Genomic DNA, 23657 nt, shown 5'->3' on the forward strand with positions numbered 1-23657 from the left:
TGGCTGTTACACAAATCTGCCCATGTGTTAAAATTCATAGACTGGTAAACCATGACATTTATAAAAGTCAATAAAAATGTTCAACATTTTCAGGAAAAAAGGAAAGCAACAGCCTTATATATTGAATTACTGAAAAATATGGATTCATACAAAACCATGGCTTTTCCCATCAAGAAGATACTGTTGGTGAAAAAGAAACCTGCAGTTCTGCCTCTGCCATCAGTTAACCAAAATGAGAATTCTAAGATACCAACAAGAATTTAATAATAATCCTGTTTATTCAAAATTTGGTCTCTGTAGTTTATTATAGTCATTGCTGCTTGTAAATCAAAAATAATACCAGTGCTTAAATTTCATAAGTATGACAAGCCTCAATAGCAAAGTAAAAACTATTCCTTAAACTAATACATTATTATATTTAATAAAGCCCTAATGATCCTGTGAATAGGCTACTCAGTTCAATTGTGCCTCTGAACCCTTAAAGAACAATTCAGTTTCACTGAAATTTCTTAAAAGTTTTTAAATATACAATCCTTTTTTATTGTGGTAAATATACATAACAATTTTACCATTATAACCATTTTGAGGCGTATAGTTCAGTGGCACTAGCACACTGTTGTGGAAACATCCCCATCGTCCATCCCCAGAACTATTTTGTTTTCACAAAATAAACTCTATACCCATTAAACAATTAAATCCCAGCTCTTCCCTCCTCCCAGCCCCTGGTAACCTCTATTCTATTGCTACCTGGATTGTTTCCACCTTTTGACTATCAATTGTACATCCCTTGGACCCTGCTGTCAGCTACCATTTCCCTACAAATTAAATTCAAGGCATATTCTTTTTTTATGTACCTATAAGATTTTTAAAATTAAATTTACTCTAGTGACTTGATTAATATGGGTTTCAACTGTGTATTTCCAAGTTACATGATCTGTATATTGCATTGTGTCCTCACCACCCAAAGTCAAACCATCTTTCATCACCATATATTTATCCCCTTTACACTTACCACCTCCTCATCCCCCATTCCCTCTGGTAACCATCATACTATATATTCTGTGTCTATGAGTTTTGTCTGTTTATTTTTCTTATCTATTCATTTGTTGCTTCCAGTTCTTAACATTTTCTGTCCATTTACATTTAAAGTAATTATGTATAAGTATTTCCTACAGCTATTTTATCTTTTGTTTTCTGATAGCTCTGTGCCTCCATTGGTTCTTTTACTTTGTTTCTATCTATTCCCTTTGTTTGATGGTATTAATTACTCCCTGCCCCCCCCCTTTAAGTTACATGTTGGGGTTTTATTGTGTGGTTACTATTAGGCTTATATAAAATAAATTTTCATATATACATTACCTAGTCCTTTTTCTTTGGAATGCATCTAATCTCCATCTTCCTTTGCAAATTCAGACCTTAACCCCCTTCCCTTTGTTGCTTTTTTGTCACAAATAATCCCCATTTACGTATGTTGAGTTTGTTGGTGATCTTACTTGTAGTTTTTTGAGTTTTTGTTCTTTCTTTAAAAAATAACCCCCTTTAGTATGTTCTGTAAGAGAGGAGCTAAGGTAAAGTTTATCAACCAGATTGACAAAGTAGTGGAACTGAAAAAAAAGTCTGTCTTCTCAACAAAATTTTTTTCAAAAAGTTACAACTTGGGTGGGTTCCATTGTAAAAGCTAGTTATATGGTAGCCTATTTAATAGCAAAAAAAATCAAAGTCATGTACTGCCTGGATGGTGTTGCTCAGTGGATTGAGTGCCAGCCTGCAAACCAAAGGGCCACATGCCTGGGTTGCAGGCCAGGTCCCCAGTAAGGAGTGTGCAAGAGGCAACCACACATTGATGTTTCTCTCCCTCTCTTATGCCCTTCCTTTCCATCTAAGGAAATAAAAAATCTTAAAAAAAAATCATGTACTGATGGTGAATTTATGTCTAGAAAGTGTGGCAGATATAATTTGTGCCCTGGAAAAAAGGAGTATATTTCTAAAATCAGTTTGCCTCACCAGACTATAGCCAGGTGAATTAAAGAAACTGTAAAATCTATCAAAAGAAGTTTGGATAGTAAAGCTGCTAATTTTAAATTTTACGCTTTGGTGATGGGTGATAGCACTGATGCTACAGATAGGGTTCAACTTGCCACTTTTATTAGAGGTACTGATGATAAATATAATGTCCCTTCTTTACTACCATTGAAAGACTCAACTAAATCAAGAGATTTATACAAAGCACTAAAAGAAAATGTTAAAGTGATTTTCTTTGTCCATTGACAACATGCTTGGTACAGTTACTGATGGTGCTCTGGCAATGGTAGATAAAAGAAAAGGACTTGTAAAACTAATAGAAGATGATGCAATTGCCACCCAAAACTCACATTTGATAAAGTATAATTGCATAGTACATAAAGAAAATTTATGCACAAAAGCTTTAAAAATGGATAACATCATGCAAATCATCATCAAGACTGTGAATTTCCTTAGAGCCAAGAGATTGAATCTTTGCCAATTCCAGGAATTCCTTAAAAGTACTGATGCTGACTATGGCGACATCATTTACTTTTCAGAAGTAAGATGGCTAAGTCAAGGCCAAATGTTGAAAAGATTTTATGATTTGCAACATGTTATCAAATTGTTTATGGTATCAAGAAACAAATTTGTGCCGGAACTTGATGATGAAAACTGGTTTACAGATTTAGCATTTTCAGTGGATTTAACCACTCACTTAGATGAGTTAAAGGTGTCTTCAAGGTGAAAACCAGCTTATCAATACCATGTTTCAAACTATAACAGCGTTCCAAATGAAACTGAAATTATGGCAAGCTCAAATTAAGGCAAACAATTTTATGCATTTAGACACGTTGGCTAAACACAATCCTGTGAACAGCAAAAAATATGCAGCCTTACTTTTCAATCTGATACAAGAATTTGAAAACAGATTCAAGATTTCCGGGAAAATAATCAATATTTTGCTATATTTGTGACTCCATTTTCAGTTGACATAAATATGTTACTTGCCAATTTTCAAATGGAATGCATAGAACCGAAATCTGACATTCAACTTAAAGAAAAATTTGATCATGTCTCTTTACTGGACTTTTATAGGTCCTGTCTTCTAAGAGACAAATATCCCTTGCTTCACAGTCACACCTTATTCATGTCATCACTATTCTGCAGCATCTACATTTGCAAGCAACTATTTTTAAGAAAGAAACACATTAAGAGTAAAATTAGAACAAAAATATCTGATGAACACCTTGCGAACTCACTGAGAATTGCAACTACCGAATTTTTCAGAATGTAAAATGCACCTAGGTTTTACAGGAGGAAAAAAGGAAAAAAAATTTGAAGCAAAAAAATGTGGTAAAATATTTAATAACATGAATAACATAGGCCGCCACCTACCCCACAGCGAGCCAGGTAAGCTACACTCAGACTATAAGACGCACCCCCATTTCCTCCCAAATTTGGGGGGTGCATCTTATAGTCCGAAAAATACGGTACTTCTATCAAACCAGATATTGATGCACTAGTTTCTCAAATACAATGTCAAACATCCCACTCATTTTATGTTGTCCTCTTTTCTTTTACTTTTATAATAAAAATATTTTTAAAAAGTCAATGACATTTTATTACTTAGATATGTACATTTTCTGCATTAGTGATCACAAAACTTGGGACTGATTGACAATTTTAAAGATTATTGAAAGGGCTGCTGCATAATTAGGGTTATTATGTGAGGACTTTTTTGCTTATCTGTGGTGGCGGATATCACAAAAATTATACACAGACATTTTTTTGCTCATCAGTTTTCATTAGTCTTTGTGTATTTAATTTGTGGCCCAAGACAACTCTTCTTCTTCCAGTGTGGCCCAGAGATGCCAAAAGGTTTGACACCCCTGATTTAGAATCAAAGGACAAATAAAAAGTTTCACAGATAAGAAAAAGTTAAAGGAGTTCACTGCCCCCAAACCAGTATTATACCAGTAATATCAAAGGGACTTGAAGAAGAAGGGAGGAGGAGGAAGACAAGGAAGAGAAAAAGATAAGGAAGAAAACAAGGAAAAGGAGCAGGTAGGAGGAAGAAGAAAAAGATCAAATATATAAATAATATAAATAATAAAATGTCAGTAACTATAGACCTGTCAATAATTACCTTAAATGTAAACAGATTAAATGCTTCTATCAAAAAACTAAATGGATAAAATAGCTGAATGAATAAGAAAATAAGATCCATTCATATGCTGCCTATAAGAGACTCACTTCAGATCAAAAGACAATAGACTGAAAGTAAATGAGCAAAAAAAAAAAGATATCATGCAAATAAAAAATGGGGAAAAAATACTGATATCAGGCAAAATAGACTTTAAAATAAAGAGTATAACAAGAGACAAAAAGGACCCAGCATTCCAATTCTGGGCATTTTTCCAAAGAAACATAAAACATTAATTTGAAAAGACATACACATGCTTATGTTTATTACAGCAATATTTACAATAACCAAGATATGTCAGCAACCTGTTTCCATTATACATGAATACATAAACTGTGGTACATATATACAATGGAACATTACTTGGCCATAAAAAGTGTGAAATCTTGCCATTTGTGACAACATGGATGAGCCTAGAAGGTATTATCCTAAATGATATCAATGAGATATAGAAAGACATATGAGTATATCATATGATTTCACTTATATATGGATTGTATAAAGCAAAATAAATGAACAAACAGATGCAAACTCATAGATAAAGAATAAACTTATGGTTGTCAGATGGAAGGGCATTGTGGGTGGGTAAAAATGATGAATGATGAAGGGATTAAGCAGTACAAATTGGCAGTTACAAAACAGTCACATGGATATAAAGTACAACATAGGAAATAGTCAATAATACTGTAATAACTATATATAGTGCTGGGGGATCTAGACTTATCAAGGGATCATTTCATAAGTTATATAAATGTCTAATCACTGTGTTGTACACTTGAAACTAATGTAATATTCCATGTCAGCTGAACTGAAAAACAAAAAAATTTAAATATAATTCAAACTTGAGGTGATATCTCTTCATTATAAGAGATACCACCATTAAAATTAATTCATTGATCAAAGCCAAACAAATAAATCAAAAGAAGAAATAACCCAATAGCACCTTTTTCTCTTCCTTTTGAAAAATGAAAAAATGGAAAAGAAATAAGCATTAACCACCCAGAAATACTTAATTTTTTATGTAAGTTGTGTACTTGCTTTTGTCTGTTAAAAATATAAGCATTTTTACCTCATTAAAATATTTTCATATATATTATTTGCTTTCCTAGCTATACTGCTACATTTCATATTTTTCTAGCTTGAGTTTACTGTTCTCACCAGACTACTGGGGCACAGATAGGGGTCAGAGAACATAAAAAAGAATTTATATTCTTGTTATGCATAAATCTCTTAAACTAAAGGCACAGGGTAGAGAAGGACACCTACATATTTGGGCAAACTTGCCATCATCAGCTGCTTATTCTTCAACCCCCTGATGTTAAGAGCAATGAACATAATTGTGAGCATATTTTAAAGAGTTTCCAACAACTGTATGTGATTCACTCTGAGTCAGTACTCTGTAAATGGAAGGAGAGGACAGCTGGCTGGCTGGAAGTGCCAAACAGGCCCAGCGTACCCAGAGTAGGACTCATAACAGACCAGGGAAGACTTGTGCAGTTGTAAAGAAAGAACTGGGGTGTCCAAATACATTTTATTTTTTTCTTCACGCTTTCTACCCCAGTAACCAACCACCTTCTCGCACTCTTCCACCCTCCTCTCCTCTTTTTTATTTGGGAGAAGGGATTCTCTTTCTCTGTCTCTCCCTCTTTCTCTCCCCTCTCCTTGGATCCCTACCCCACTCTCTCTCCTTTTCCTTAAAGCCTCTATCATAACTGGCTATAACATGAAGTAAAGCGTATTTGTTTATCACTAGTTGCGCTAGTTGAGGTTATCATACTAGAACTTTCCTGTCTTTTTTATTTTTTTTAAATCGTCACCTGAAGATATGTTTATAGATTTGAGAGGGAGAGAAACATCAATGTGAGAAAGAAACATCAATGGGTTGTCTCCTGTATACACCCTGATAGGGGATCACAGCAGAAACCTAGGCATGTGCCCTGATTGGCGAGGAACCTGCAACCTTTTGGTGCACAGGAAGATACTCCAATCAACTGAGCCACCTAAGCAGGGCAAGAACTTTCCTGTCTGTTAAATTTAGTTTGCAGTGCCTCTGTCTTCCATCCACAAAGGTGTGTTTATTGCCAGGTCTACTCTGGGTGGGATCTAGAATGTAACAGCTCTGGAAAATAAAGTCCCTCAAACTGTACAGTCCTCTCTTGCCTGATTCCAGTTTGGATCTTCTGCCCATGTCATTGGCTCAAGTCTATTCAAGGGCATTCTAAAGGGGATCTTTTGTGTTTTTAAGCTAAGAATTTTGGATCTGCCCCTTCAATTACTTAAACTCTTTTACAAATTTTTCTGTTAGAAATATAGTTCTGAAACCCTATCTGACAAAGGCCACTCCCCCTGCCCCACGCCTCAGTGAATGAGAGAAACAGAAGTCAGTAAATCTAGTGAGATTTATAACAAAGAAAATATGACAGACTCAGCAAGGAGTTTGAAAATGAGCAGAAAAAATGAATTGACCTGGACCAAGGGTTAGTGGAGCTCTTGAAGAGAACAGTAAGGAAAAGGTAAGAGAAACATCAGGGATAGCTATAAAGTGGAGATACATGTGGATGTGAGAGATGGAAAAATAAAAAATTCTTAAGTTTTTTTGGTGCATCTGTAGGTTATGTACTCAGAGAAGCTATGGTAAAGGATCAAAACTCTTGCTTGCTTAGAAAATACTTGTTGATTAAATGAATCAATCTATTTAGAATATATACTTTATTTACTATGGAAGTTAAGACAATACAATGAAATCAAAACTTCTGTGTGGTGATATCTTTCTCAGGCTACTTTTTCAAAATATAAAAGGTAGTAATTTAAAATACAATTTTATATATTCATTTTCAAACTTACTTTTATAATAGATACTCATTATGTACTTAATAGATATTATATACATAATATATACTTATTACAATGAAATAATAAAACATTTAAAAAATAATCTTACTGTGAGATGATCACTATAAAGAATATGGTATGATTTTTCTGTGACTTCTCTCATGTTTATACCAACATGTGATAACATATTTATTCATAAATATTCACCGCCATGATAATTTGTTCTTTTCATTTAATAATTATAGTCATCTGTCTAGGTCAATAGCAACAGGTATAATTAATTCTTTTTTTAATAACTGTATAATCTTCAATAATATCTGTCCATATCACATGATATGCAAGTGGTTAAATTGATTAATTAAATATTTTTAAAAAATATTAAAATTTCATTGAACTTTTACCCAGAGTACTCAACACTTACTGGACACCTATCTGGTATCAGTTTCAGTGACTAAGAATATTAGTCAGTTACTCATGGTTCTTTCCCTCAAGGAATTAACTGTTGTGGGAGATAAAACAGATAATTTTGTTTTAATTTGAGAAAACTAGCTCAGAGAATTTATAGTAAAAAATGCTTTTAACATAAATCTTTAAAGGAAGTAATATATCAATAGCAATTCATTCTTAGTCATTGTTTCCAATGTATGAACAGTACTTAGTAGCAACAGAGTATTTCCCTATATGGTAACTCAAAAACAAATGAATTTCTACCCACTAAGACATCAGATAAAGCATCTTACTCCTAAGTCCTCCAAGTGATTTATAATTCTACTAATACTGTGTTTTTACTGTAACAGATAATTCTACTAGTACTCTATTTTTACTCTGAGAATCTGATCCTAACCCAAAGACTAAGTTCATTCTGTATTTTTTAACTATTTTTATTTCACAGAACTCTAAATACATACATATATATGTACGTGTGTATATAATTTGATTTCTTTGTATAACATCTGTAAGATAGAGAAAAATGTTCCCTACAGATAAGGAAAATGACCTTAAGACAAAACTTTGAGAACTGACTCAAGTATCAATACAGTCAGCCCCATGCTCTTTCCTCTCAGTTTCACTTGCTGCATCCCTTGCAGTAACTGCAGGGATGATGTGGATAGTATTGTATTATGTCATTAATCAGAGTCTCACATAGCATGATAGAGTAAGTTCTTATTTAAAAAAGCAAGAGCTGACAGTAACCAGAGGGGAGGTGGGAGGGGATAATGGGGTGGGGAGGGTTTTCAGGAGCGTGTAAACAAAACCAAACCAAACATGAACAAAACCAAAGGAAGTAGGATCAAGGGTGGGAAGTGGGGATGGCTGGGGTCGGGGGGCGGTGATGGAGAGACATGGAGGCAACTGTACTTGAACAACAATAAAAAAAATTTTTTAAAGAGCTTATCATGCAAACTACCTCTCTATCTGCTAAAAGGGCTTATAAATAAAACTGCCTAACACATTTTCTAGGTGAAATGAGTATAAATTAACTTCAGCTTTCCAGTGCGATGAGAAGATAAAACAGATGTTGTGTTAAAAGGGTAACCCAGGCTGGTGTGGCTCAGTGGATTGAGTGCCCTCTGCAAACCAAAGGGTTGCTAGTTCGATTCTCAGCCAGGGCACATGCCTGGGTTGCAGGCCAGGTCCCCAGTGGGAGACTCACAAGAGGCAACCACTCATTGATGTTTGTCTCCCTCTCTTTTTCCCTCTCTCCTTCCCTCTCTAAAAATAAATAAAATCTTTTTTAAAAAAGTAAAAAGGTTTTACAGCTATTACAATGCCAATGATAACAATGTTAGACATACACTGCTAATTAAAGTCCTATAATATTCAAATAAGGTAAGCAAAGAACATTTCTGTAAAATAGTAGCAAAAGCTAAGCAAGTTTCATATGGTCAGTCTGGTGAAATTATAAACAAATACATGACTTTGATAAATCTAAATCTTCTAATAGTTGAAACCATTACATATGTAAACTTACTTTCTGACATTTTTTAAGACATTTTATCATAAGAGGTTTACAACTCTGAGAATCTGATCCTAACCAAAAGACTGACTTCATTCTGCATTTAATATCTCATGACCTGCTGAAAGAATAGCAGGTTGGCCTTCTCCTTTTTCCAGTTGACTCAAAGAATGATGCTTTCCAATTGCCATGTGAGATACAAGAAGGGGTGCATTTAGAGCCAATGTGCTGCAACCTGGAGTGTGACACTATTGTTCTTGAGAAATCTGTGCCTAATTCCCTGGAAATTTACTGCTTCAAAGAGTCACAAGTCTCCTGATTGCTTCTCATCTGTCCTGAAGAGATTACATAAGCTTTCTCAAGCTTACAAAAGCTTTTTCTTCATTTAAAATTCCTAACAAACCTTTGAACCAAAATTGGATAATTAACAAAATATTATAAGGTTTTTTAAAACATTTTTTTCTCCTAAAGAGATGCAGAAATTCAACGTATATATTAATGTACTTTTTGATTTGGGGGTACAAGCAACATAAGTGTTGCAAAGAGCAAGGCTAAGCTAAAGAATGAAGTCCCTTCTGTGGAGCAGGAAGGATGTTTTCCCCTGAGTTAATTTAGAAGATTTGAATGGACGGATGAGGGCTTTTACACAGAAAGACTTGAAGTCAAACTCAAGAAGTAGAGGGGGGTGGGAAATTCCAGAACCATAACATGCAGGCATTGTTCTAATTACCATAAACTTGTTACGTACACAGGTGCTACTCTACAATGATGTTTGGTTTTAGAATAATTTTTCGAGTGTATCAGTAACAGAAAATGACTTACTCAGAAACAGAGGTGTGTATATACAGGGCTGCTAAAATTCAGGATCATGTTTGCAGTGGAACCTGCCATTAACAAATGTTTCAAAACTCCCTCTCTTTCTCCCCCAACCCACCCTGCGTTTACCAAGGAGTTCACTTCTAATGTAGTCCTTGGTGTTAATTATAATACAATGCTAATAATTTTTAAGTACTTTGGATTTTCAGTTTGGCCTTTTCAGTAGCAGTAATGATGAATGCTTTCATTGACCTACATTGTTGATCAGGCTTGTAAGGCTTCCAATGAGTTAGACTTCAGCAGGAAAATGCAAGGCTTATCACTTGATACTGGTCTAATAAACAATGATTTTACTTCTCTCACTTTCAAATGTTTTCCTATAATCCAGGTTAGTGGCACCACTATCTAACATGATGAGGGTATTGGGCACAGAAACACAGATGATATAGAGATGAAAGACTAATGTCATAAATTTCACTAATCTACCCAGCTCCTCAGTTCTCAAAGAGAAAACATACAGGTGGCATAGTATAACTTAGTTATAAAAGCACTCACTTGACATACTCTTTTTTCTTCTCGGGATGTCTTTGAGAGCATGTATTACAATTCTCTGTTGTCACATAAAGAGCTGAGGTGTGCAGATGACAGAGACTAACTAGCATCCAGGAGAAGAGCAGACAGGGAGGTAGGGGGTGGGTGGCATATAAAAGCACTTGGGGTTGCACAGATATGCGGGGCAATTTAATCTCACTGAAGCCTTAGTTTCTTCAACTGTAAACTAAGGATTATAACATCTATCTTGAGGCACTGTTGTGAGAATTAAATAGACAGAGCTTTATGCAAAGCCAGCACATGCTAAATATAACTTTCTTCTTTACCTTCCTAACTACTTTTTTCAAAGATTTTTATACATTTCCACTATTAAAGTACTGATAACCTCTGTGGTTATGTGAGCTAAGGTGATAACAAAATGAAATTGATGGAAACTTCTCCAAGCAGGAGAAAGTACAGAGTTTGAAACAGGTATGGCATTAATACAAATTCACTGGTTTTGCTATCTTGAATGTTACTTAATCTTTCTGGAGCTCAGTATACTCATTATAAACAGGAAATGATTCCTACTATGTGGAGTGGTTTTGGAGTGTAATAACAAGGATTAAAATATATTGTTCAGATTTTTATTAATTAAAGCTTACTTATAGATTGATTTCCTGTAGTAAATATCCCTTTTTCCACCCAAGACCTAAAAAGGGTTATGGTGGAGGCCTTGATCACAGATTAGCTGGTTTGGCTGTGTTAACTTAGCTCCTAAGAACTGGACTTATAGTTCCAGCACTAAGATTTAAAAGTATGATAGATAAGAATTCTAGGCCTGAATTTTTTTCACCTCCAAAATGAGGAGGCTGGAATAAATAATTCCTAAGGTTCTGTGGAGCTATAATATTTTATGATTCTAGTGTCTTTTTCCAAAGTTACAGCAAATAATTCCTCATGTCTTTAGAGTTTAACCTACTTCTCTATGGTTTAATTTTTACATTCTCTTCTCTTTAGTCTATTCTTTTCTTTAATTGTAAAAGGGGTTAATTTCCATCACTTTGCAAACAAACCATTATCTCTATTCTGACTTTGTGACATTCCAGGATTGTAATGCATCACACTTGAAAAGAGTATGGATTGTTTTTAATCCAGAAATTCAGTAAAATTGTAAGTAGTAATAATGAGGATAATGATGATTCATTTTCAAGGCTTTCTATGCCTCCAGGACCTTGGTCATTGCATATGATAAAATACACCAAATATAAAAATAAGGTTATGATTTAACAGTTAAAAATGTGTTCTAGGAGAAAAACACATTTTTAGTACTCATTCCTATCTTTCACAATGAACATTTAAAAATATATAAAAATAAAAGATCCATTAACCAACAACAGAATTTTAATAATTATTAAGCACAAGGGAAATAAAATTAACTTTACCTTACCTTAGAAGGTTGTCAGAGATCTACTTTGGTTATACAAATAGAAATATCTTGTGAACTATTAGACCTCAGTTTCAGATGTTCAAGCCCTCCTCAAAATTAGAAGTAAGCATTCAATGAGAATACTAAATAAATGCATGGATGCTATGAGATTGTGCATACTATTTAGCTTTGAATTATTTTCATCTTTTTTCACTCTTGAGCTATACTTAAATATCCACTACATGAAAGGAGACACCCCCAAAACACCAGAATTTTTTATAAAAAATTGTGTATTTATTCTTAGATGTTTAAACTTTAGTCACCTTCAGAGTACTCTCCATTTGATGCCATACACCTATTGAGATGTTTTTTGTACTGCTCAAAACACTTTCTGAAGTCATAGATTTTGATGTCTTTTAGTGCTTCTGCCATTTTTTGTTTCACCTCTTCCACATTAACAAAATGTTTCCCTTTGAGGACATTTTCCATCCAGGGAAACAACAATAGTCACTCTGGGCAAGATCGAGTAAACAGGAAGAGTGGGGCATGGGGGTCATGCCATTTTTGTTCAAAAACTGCTGAACACTCAACACAGTGTGGGCAGGTGCACTCGTAAATCACCCCTCATGAAATGGGCAAACACACTGAAAGAGTCTTCAAAAAAAAAATTCACGGAAGCTGAATGCAGCCTCTCACAACAACACCAGGTGATACACCGATACAAGTGGGTTCCTAGAACACTCACTGAGCAGGGGGAGCCTGTACTACAAGGGGCCTGCCCTCAAGAAAATAACTCCAGTTTTTTGAGGGTCCCCCACTTTTTGAGAGTGTTCAGAACACAATCTAAATTAAATTCTGGTTACTTCTCTGACCTCATTTTGCTCTGGCCACTCAAATCCTTTTATTTCCTTGAATGCACAGTTTGTCCATGCCTTGGGGCTTTGTCCATGCTGTTTCTGCCCAGAACTTTCTCTTCTCCACATGTTTCCATCTCCATTCCAAATTTTTTACCTGGCTGGAGTTTTTGTCCTTCATCTCTCAATGTAAATGAGGTTTTCTCTGAAAATTATTTCCTGAGCACCAAGTGGACAGTGTAACAGATTTTCCCATCTACTATTATTTTATTTACCTATTAGCTCTTTTAATGGACTATAATTTATGATTTGTAATTATCTGTTCATGAATTTAATGTCTGATTCCCTTAGGAGATTATAAATTCTGTGAGAGCCTAAAGGATTATTTCTTTTTTTTTTAAAGTTTTATTTATTTTTAGAGCATAGAAGGGAAAAAGAGAGAGAGAAACATCAATGTGTGGTTGCCTCTCGCGCACCTCCTACTGGGGACCTGGCCTGCAACCCAAGCATGTGCCCTGATGGGGAATCAAACCATCTTCCCTTTGGTTCACAGGCCCGTGCTCAATCCACTGAGCTACACCAGTCAGGGCTAAAGGATTATTTCTATATTACTAGGTTTAAACATGACTGAATAATGAATTAATGATCTACTGTGGTATTTCTGTGAGGTTTAGAAATATTAATTAAATGTGGACTCTATCTCTAAAGAATTTATTTTCTAGTAAAAGGACAAGGTGTGGTCCTGGATGGGTGGCTCAGTTGATTGGAGCATCATCCTATGCACTGGAAGGTTGCAGGTTCACTTCCCAGTCAGGCACATACCTGGATTGTGGGTTTGATCCCCAGTAGGGGCACATACTGGAGGCAACTGATCAATGTTTCTCACACTAATGTTTCTTTCTCTCTCTCCCTCTTTCTCTCTCTCTAAAATCAATAAAAGATCTATCTTTGGGTGAGTTTTAAAAAATACATAAGGTGTGCACATAAATATTGTTTTAAAATATATAAAGTAATTCATGTCTCAAAAACCAGTGTGGGTAAGAAATCTATTAGTTTCTTAGGCTGTTATAACAAATTACTACAAACTTGTTGACTTAAAACAATAGAAAATTATTCTCCCCCAAGTTTGAAGGCTAGAAGTTCAAAATCAAATTGCTGGTGCTGAGCTTGGTGAGTAGGGGAGGGTTGATTATTTCTGACCAAGTCAGGGAAGGAAAGTTTCATGGAATTAGTACAAACAATACCTAAAACACTAGTGCAGGTGATGAGGGAATTTGGCCTGAGTTTATGATATGTTACACCATAAGATGAAAGTCAGAAATGGAGTTAGAATTAGGTTTTATAATAACACAAATATTGGTTGAGAATTTTTCAGTAATTAATAAAGAATTATTAAAGTTTTGTCTGAAAAATGGTGACATGATCTCGGGGCTCCTGTTTCAGAAAACCTAATGGGGCACCAGTGTTTAGGATAAGCAGGTCTCCCTATTCCTGTCTCACCCAATTAGGTGATTATTGTAGGCAAGGGAGAATAAAAGCCTGACTAGAACAGAGGTCCCAAAGAACCTATTTTAACAAAACTTGGCCACTTATTGGACGTGTGAGGAGGCAAGGAGGTGAAAGAGGCAAAAAACAAACACAGTATTTTGATCCAAGAGACCTGAAGAATTAGGGTGAAAAAAGTTAAGAAAGTCAAAAGGAGAATGATTTTTAACTAGGCAGATAAATTCAATGCTGATATACTGACTCTGAGAAACTAGTATGATATTCAGTTGAAGATTTAAATAAGGATATTGTAGATCTAGGACTGGAGTTTGGGAATGATATCGGGGATAGAGATACAAATGTGTTCATTATCAATAATGAAATAACTGAAGTCACCCAATGCTGAAAAACAGTGTCAAATCATGAGAAGAGTATTAATGTGGAGTTTGACAGACATATTCACATCCTATCTCTACCATTTACTTCTTGTATTACATGAACAAATGGCTTAATCCCTCTATCTTCTCATATATAAGAAGGCAAAAATAGTATTATCTCTTAGTGAGGATTACATGTGAATTTTAAAATACCTATCATGTTTAGATTTGCTTTTATATTTTGGTGGCATGATTTCCAGTAACAAATACTATATTTATTTTATAGTCGTTACCTTAAAATATGTAACAAAGTTTTTGTAATTTATTTTTCCCTTGATTCTATTTCATTAAAAGCACATTAACTCTGATCCTTTAAACTGATTTCATGTCCTATGAATGGGCTGCAACCCACACTTTGGAAAACACTGTCTTCAACCAGCATCCTACACTCACATCACAACATTACCACTCACTGTTCCTTCATCTTTCATTTTTATTACTCCCTCTGCTTGGACGGCTTGTTAATGTCATGTTATCCCTTGATGGTCCACAAGAAATAATAACCATTTATTTCCTCTACTCTACCCACATAACATTTTGTCTATAAAAAGATTTTTATCTATTTCTCAAGTAGATTATAAATTTCTTAATGATAGGTAATAGGTGTTATTTATCTATGTATCCTGGTGAAATGGTTCATTCATAAGAGGTATAGAAGAAATTTTAATTCATTATCATATAGGAAAGAGAGGAAAAGTCTGAGGAGAAAACTTTTTTTGAGTACCTACTTCCAAGGCCCTACTTGGGCATCCTTGTACCTCAATTCTCCCTTCATCTGTATATGCCAAATCTTCCATGGAAGTTTTTAAGGCAGAATATTTGGTCTCCTTTTTTGGGACACAAAGACTTAGGTCACTAACTTTTTGGATACAGTGACTTGAGCTTGTTCATAGTAGGGGGGTGAAAAAGTCTGGAGGAGATAAAATAGATTTGAGGATGAAACTAAGATGTATCTAGGATTTACTTCTGGACAAAATAATAGAAACGTTCCTACACTGGTCACTTTGGATTGCTAAATGACAGAATCCAATAAAGAAAACCTGAAATAAAAGACCAGAGCAAGTATTTCATTTTAAATTATTAAAGTTTATTTCATTTTTCATGCTCTAAAAAACTTTTCTCTGATGGACATAACCCCTGGTGACACCATGTGTGATGCATACTATTGGGAAGTCTAAATTCCATGTTACAAGGGTTCTGTTTTGGTTGCTGTTATTATCATGCATCCAAACCCAATTAAACTACTGAAGTTTCTATGGTGTTTTGTCCACTTTGTAAATCATCATGAAGAATATTAAGTCAACCAAACAAATTAACCTCTATGTGACTTGTTGCATGATATAAAAATGTACAGGGGAAAAAACTTTTTGGATAACCATAAATGTTTTCAGAATACCCCTTTATACATGAATTTTGGACTACATGGTAGAAAGAAATACAGTTCAATTGGTTTCATAAAATGAGCCAAAGGCAATTTGTCCCTCAGGAAACACTGCTCAATCCCTGAGTACAAAGTAAACATCAAAACCCTAGACTCTAAATGAGGGACTACTCTCAGGTCTCCATGGCTAAAGATGATCTACATTGGTGCGACCAATATGGATATGAATATGTTTGTAAAACTCCACATTCATACTCTTCCCATGATTTGACACTGCTTTTCAGCAGTGTGACTTCAATTATTTCACTATTGATAATTCCCAAATTGATGCCCTACACTGGGCCTCAAATTTACTTATTTCAAAACAAGATGATTGACCTTTTATTTCTTATATCCTTTCTACCGATAGTATTTGATGATGCTCTGCCCTTAAATCCCTTTCACCTCAATTTTTAACTTTAAATATGTGAAATGTTTATTAAGTTCTTTGATAACCTTCAATGTTATTCAACATAATAACAGTACTGTTCACTTAACCTAAATTTTATCATTTTAGGTTTGCCTCAGAGGCTAAGTTTTATGAGAGCCTTAATTTGCATCACCAGAAGCTAATTTAATAAAAATAAAGGAACTCCTTTTGGAAATAAATTAAAATTGGTAGGGGAGGGCAGAGAACCTTATAAAAAAAGAGAAAAAATACCAGGAAGCTAAACTTAGGAGAGGGCAAAGGGTTCTTCGTTCTAAAGAATGTTGTGGTCTTATTAGTGCTGAGAAACTGGTCCTGGCTTTTTATGCACTGAAAGTGTAAGCTTCTAATGGCAACTTCCCAAATTCCTGGCCTTTTGACCCAACACCTATTGTACCATTTGCCCTATTTCCTTGAAGTGCAATCACTGCATGACAATTAGACAGGTGCAGAGCATCATCCATCTTGAGTCAGGAAGAGTTATCTTTGGAGACAACTACAGTGTATGGGATCAGGACACACAGCTTAGAAAACTACTGAACACAACTTCACAGACAAAAAAAATGTGAATGTCTCATTTTGGCCAGGAGAAATTAGTGTAAAGTCAAAGAGTAGAATAACTGGGAGACAGGTGCCTAATATGATATGATAAACAGTAGGTTTGTCTTTGACAAATTCCTTCATAATTATGTTTCTGTCAAAAATTTTATCCAACCCCTCTTCACAAAAAAATAAATAAATTCTGACAGAATGAATCCTAAAGTTCTGATTTTTAATAAATTTTGTAATTGTACAAATAACAACAGCTATTTCTTGATTACTATTATTATGCCAAGCTCTGGAGATTACAAAAATGAATAAAAAATAGACCTGTTTTTAGAGACCTTACCATCTACGGGTTAGGACTATTATAGTTATGATGAAAATAACAATAACCATCATTTATTCACTCATATCAGCTAGGCACTGAGCGCAGTGGGCAACACGCATAAGCTGCCAAAGTTCCCTCTGGATATCCTGACAGTAAGGTGCTATTACTCTGTCCATGCATCATCTCTCCAAAAAAAGGACTGAGCAGAAATTCAAACAAGAGGCAGAGATATTTAACAACTTCAGGACTGTCAATAGTCAACACACAAAGAATTATAGTCAAAAATAATAAGATTGTAGTGAACCCAAAGTGAAAATGATAGAAATTGTGTGAATCCTTTTCAGTATACTCTGCTGGACAGGCACTGTGACACTGAAATCCATGATGCAGTACACCCCACACCTGGCATCCCAACAATGACTAAAATAGATGAATGTTATTTAAGTATTTTAAGATATACTAGCAAAAGACCTTGAAATACATTAAACTGCAAAACGTAGGAGGACATCATAACCTTCTGGATATCATTACCAACATGTATATTTTGATCTAAAATTAAGAAAGAAAAAAAAAACCCTAATCAACTTTCCTTGTAGTATTTCACAACCTTTGAGTGCAGCATTAAAATGCTTTTCTTTTTTCCCCCACCAATGATAAGCTTCAGTTTTCTTACACTGGGCGTCTGAATCTTTTATATGCTCGGGTTCTATTCACTGCCTGTTATTCAGACATTGAAATCCCAAATGTTAATTGTTCTTCCAAGTACATTGACAAAACAGCAGCTAAATAAGGGGAGACCAGACTGTGGTAGACTCTGACATGCATTTATGGAACAATGGGGCTCTGAGAGACAGCCTTGTAGCTCACGGGAAGACATAAGATGTGCTATTTTGACTGCTTCACAGCAGAATGGGGAACACACGCACACAAGGGAATTATGCATTTTACTTAGTTTTGCCCAAAGTTCTCAAGACAGCAGAATCTTGTGATGTCATCATGAACTTTCTCTGCATTTCCATTGACACAGAGGCTAAATACATCACCAAAAAAATGCATTTCCATTGACACAGAGGCTAATGACATCACCAAAAAAATGACTTTACTTTGAATCCATAAGAAATGTTACAATGAGACTGGTACAAAAATGCAAGAATCCTTCCTGACAGGGTACGTGTCACTGTGCTGCTGCACGGTGGGTGACACACGCCCTAACACAATTCAAACCAGTCAAAAGGAAGGATTCACAATTGGATAAAAAAGACATACTGAATATTGAGCCCAACAAATTTTCTTTTTTTAAATAAGAAAATTATTTAAACATGTATTTCTTCAGGGACATTCAAATTTTTACCTGTCTGGTTACTATGTTACCAATATTTTTTGTCCTTTATTGAACTGGTCACCAAAACACAGAGGAAGGTGCAGGAAGCTTTCACTTACGGGGATGCAGTGCAGCTCAATCTTTTGTTTTTAAGGTGCAGTGATTTCAGTCTCTAAATGTAACTTCAGGCAGTCTGAAAAGAAACAGGTTAAAATCTCTTTCAGTTATAATTGGTATTTCAGATTTAATTAAAAATTAAACTTTCATAATGTTTCACCATCCAAAGCAATGCATTATCAGTCAAGCGTGGCTTCTTTTTTCTGTAAAAAAAAAAAAACCTCTCTTCCCAGAGTAGTTTTTTAATGAAAAGAAAAGGATCTAAAGAGGAAAAAAAAAAGACAATTCTGAAAAACAAAATATGCCTCCATGTTAAGGACTTCATAATGATATGACTAGAAGCTCAGTGCCTCTGAATTTTAACAATATTCTATCTGGTTAAAAAAAAAAAAAAACCCAAACAACTTCACAACCTAAAGATTACATAAAATGTTAATTTTAGAGAATAAAGAAGAAAATCTATGATCACATGAAGGGAAATCGTGACTTTAAATAGAATTGGAAAAAACAATGTTAGATCCACTACTTTCAGATGAGTGAACTGGTGGTCGGAGAGATGGTGAAGTGGAGGTGAACGGACATATTTAGCAATACAAAATGCCCACTGCAATGCACTGTGGGCAGCATGTCCCATACCACATCATATTGTACATCTTATCATATGCAGCCATTGCTGTTTGAAGCAACTCGGGAAGACCATCAGGGTTTGAACCAGATCTCCTTGTTTAAATAACTGTAATCACATTTTTACATGTACTTTTAGTCTTCAAATTAAGAGTCCAAGCATTAAAATCTTCAAGTAGGTCATAAATATTTGGGCTTTAAACATCACACTATTTTTTCAATCCTTTCTTCATATAACACCTTCTATAAAAAAGGTAATAGTTATTTAAAATAACAGATTGGATGAAGCCATCCTTGTTTTTTAGTTTTAAATAACTGACATGACATGATTTAGAAATATATCGTTTTTTAAATGTAATATGGAGACAATACAATTATCTTTCTTTTATTTTACGTCTTGGCAATGCATTTTTTATATACTTGTAAAACTAAAGTGGTATGCTTATGTCCACCTTCACATTAGTGCAAGACAATATTTTAATGTCGCACATATGAGAGCATGATCATAAATCATCCCTAAAACTGCATCTTTTATTAGGAAATGCATCTAGTTCTCACTTGTAAATTCTGTTTTTTCCCCTTGAAACATATGGAGGAATATTTTGAGTATTGTGTCTATTTGATGTATATAGATTTTAAATGCAAATTGGTTCAGATTCACTAAATCTATCCATGAATGGATCCAAAAAAAAAAAGAAATCACTGACATTGACTAAACTTTTCCCCTGTTTCTCACATGCCTGAATTAGACTAAAAATGTAGCAGTGTAAAGACAGAAATTATGGAGGCGTCACCAGGGACAAGTGAATGAGAGGAAAAGAGTGCATATATATCCTTATAAGGCAAAAAAACATTTATAAAAGAAACTGACAAAAATAACTCAGAATCAGAAATTATAGAGAATAACAATAAACCCCAATAACTGATTCAGAAATATAAAAACTGCTCACCTCTACATAAATCTGAATCACCAACTGGTATTGTTCTACTCACCACTCAAATTCGGTTAGTGAAGCTGATTCACTGTCTAGTTCAGACAAGAAAAGGTGATGGAAACTAGGCTGCATATTTATATATAAATGATTTAACTGACAACTAGCAGCTTAATTTAATCAGTCAGATTTCCTTTTTCTTGATTCACCAGATGTGGAGTGAGTTGAACTATCACTTCAAAATAATAAAGCCATTTCTATGAATAGACAGTCTAAGTGACATTCTCTACCTTTCCTCACCAGCATTCCCCCTTCTTCTCTGACCCTTCTCTTCACTTCACTGACTTTCTTCTTCACTTTCACTTTCTTCCTTATTTATTTTTTCCCTCTCTTTTTTTCCCCTTGGTGAGGGTAATGAAGCTCAAAAATAACATCTTGTATCCTGTTGAGAGAAACTTGGTCACAACTATCCTTCCAGATGACAAACTCATTCTTAAATGTCTGTTTCCCAATCCAAAGAAAACAGAGCAATTGAGAAAATAGAGACGCAACATCACTTACCACTACCGACACCACCACTTTTAATTCCCATGTTACATTCATCACAAGCAGGACTGAAGTTTATTTACATTATCCCCTAACCTCAAATAGGACCACAAATCAGACTAATAACAGGACCATTTTGTGGCACTCAGGCAAACGGCTGGGCAAAACAGATGGATCTTACTTTGCGCCAGGACTCAAAAAACACAGTCGCCAACTCACTGTTGGCGACTACGTATCTTGGCCCAAAGATGGCCCTGGAAGTGAGACCAGTTGTCTTTGAAGGCTGTTCCTATTCATATCTGCTTCATGAGAAAATCATTAACTCTCACTATGTAGTGGAGTTAAGGATTGGGTAGAAAATGTTTGGAAGAATGGTCATCAAAGAATGAGATTTTCTAAAGGCATTTTGGATTAGATTAAAGATCATAAAGTTAGAACTAGAACTTTATTTTTGGCATTATCGTCTACTTTTCAACTTCCTGCCCCCACCCCTCACCCCACCAAGTTCAGTATTGTTTGCTGAATTCACCTTTAAAATAGATTTCTGGAGTATGGGTCATCAATATGACTAACTTGTTCCTGATATTTCAGGTTCCAAAATCTGTTAAATCTTTTCAAGTCACTCAGACCAGTCTCAGTCATTAGAAAATTGACTACCAGTGTCAAACTTCTTTCATCAGGACCAAACTATGTAAGACTTTGTAGATTAGTCAACACCCAGTGATACACTGGTATACAACTCAGTAATCAATGCAAATTACAAAGCTCAAAAGAATGCTTCTCTTGGCAGAGACCAGTTAGCAAAAGAGCTGTATGGTTTGCACTAGTTAGGGACTCTGAATGGCTTTCCAGAGAAGCAATAAATGCATTATATTATGGTAACCTAGACTGTAAGCACATGGCCAAAAAACAAAGTCCCTAAACAATAAAAAAAATAAATGAAAGGGGGTGAGGAACTATAGATCTTTACACTGACTAGAAATAAAGGGCTGTTTGACCACACTCCACTTTGTAAAATCCTCCTGGAGATAGGAGTTTTAGGCATCACTATGCCACATAACTTGAAAGAGACAATAACAAAGCATTCAGGCACTTCTCTAAATGCTATCCCATCTATTCACCATCCATTGTCTCTTGCTCAGATTGTTTTTGAGAGTTCACTCACCTCTCTATGATTTATTCATTCTGACACTGTTCAGATTTGATTTTTAAGAGACAAGTCCTTTTCTGTGGTCAGTATAGAGAGCAAATTGTAATATTTTAATCATTTCTCTTATTCTTTTTTCTTGTCACTTAAAAATTTTTATTATGAAAAATCTCAAATATATGCAAGAATAGAGAGCTACATTGTAAAATGAACTCCCATGTACTCATCACCCATAGTCAATGCCAATTGACCAACAATGTTAAAAGTTAATTATCTGAACTTACAATTATATTCCATTGATCTGTATGCCAGTACTATACTCTCTTCTTTACTAGAATTTTGTAGTAAGTTTTAAAACCACAAGTGTAAGTCATCTAACTTTGCTCTCCTTTTCAAAGTTCTCTTACTGTTCTGGGTTATTTGCATTTTCATATAAATTTCCAAATCAGCCTGTCAATTTCTACAAAAAATGCCTTTATTATTTTTGATGCTGTAGTGAATCACTGTTTTCTTAATTTTATTGTTTGTTGGTAGTATATATAAATACAATTGATATTAATCAGTTCTTGTATTCAGTGAACTTGCTGAACTCATTAATTTGTGTGTGTGTGTGAATGCATTCCTTAAGATTTTCTACATATTTTATGCAAATAAAATTTTATTTATTTTTTCACTTTTCAATCTGGGTACCTTTGATTTCTTTCTTTTCTGTTGCTTTCCTCTTTCCTTTTGTTTTCTTTTTCTTTATTTCTGTTTGTATCTTTCTGAACATAAATTAGAGTACAATGTTGAATAGAAGAGATAATGACAACCCTGTCTTGCTCCTAGTCTTGGAGTTAAACCAGTCAATCTTTCACCATTAGGTATGGTATTAGGTGTAGGATATTCATAGATGCCCTTTAACAAGTTACAGAAGTTCTCTTCTATTCCTACTTCATTGAAAATTACTGTCACAAGTAGATAATTGGATTTTCTCAAATGGTTTTTGTGTCTCTGTTGAGGTCATGTGACTACTGGATGTTAAACCAACCTTGCATTCTTGGGCTAAATCCTACTTGTCTGGGGTATAATACTTTCCCAGATTATTGTATTTGCTCTGTAAATATCTTGTTGAGGATTTTGGTGTCTATGTTCATAAGGGATACTACTGCTGCTTTTTTTTTTCCCCCTCAGAAATCTTTGTCTGACTTTGGTTTCAGATTAATACTGTTCTCATAGAATAAATTGAAAAAGTTTTCCTTCTTCCTCTATTTTTTTGGAAAATTTGTGAAAGATTGGTATTATTTATTCTCCAAATATTGGATTGGAAGCAGTGAAGCTCTCTGTATCCAGGGTTTTCTTTGTGGGGTGACTTAATTTTATCTCTAATTTTATAGGTCTACTTAGATTTTCTATTTCTTCTTGAATCAGTTTAGGTAATTTGTGCATTTTTACATATTAGACCAATTTATATAAGTTTTCAAATTTCTTGGAATATATTTATTCACAGTATTCCCTTTTAATATTTTAAATTTCTATGGAGTTTAATTTAATTCCTGATTTTGGTAATCTCATCTTTTCTACTTTTTCCTTGGTCAATCTAGCTAAAGTTGTGTCACTTTTGTTGATCTTTTAAAAGAATCACCTTCTCTATTATTTTCTATTTCATTGATTTCTGTTCTAATCTTTATTATTCCCTTCCCTCTTAAATTGAGTTTTATTATA

General features: G+C 34.6%; 1 protein-coding gene across 4 annotated transcripts in view; it reads right to left on the minus strand.

The window, feature by feature from the left end:
• ZBTB20 (zinc finger and BTB domain containing 20) overlaps window positions 1-23657 on the minus strand; it is a 798652-nt gene that overhangs the window by 476134 nt on the left and 298861 nt on the right. For all 4 annotated transcript variants that reach the window (XM_045852096.1, XM_045852097.1, XM_045852098.1 and 1 more), the window contains one exon: window positions 18707-18780. The gene's annotated coding sequence lies outside the window, so the exon portion shown is untranslated. The remainder of the gene's footprint in view (window positions 1-18706; window positions 18781-23657) is intronic.

This window comes from Phyllostomus hastatus, unplaced genomic scaffold, assembly GCF_019186645.2.
Source record: "Phyllostomus hastatus isolate PE091 unplaced genomic scaffold, TTU_PhHast_1.1 phas_contig_86, whole genome shotgun sequence".
Taxonomy (NCBI): Eukaryota; Metazoa; Chordata; class Mammalia; order Chiroptera; family Phyllostomidae; genus Phyllostomus; species Phyllostomus hastatus.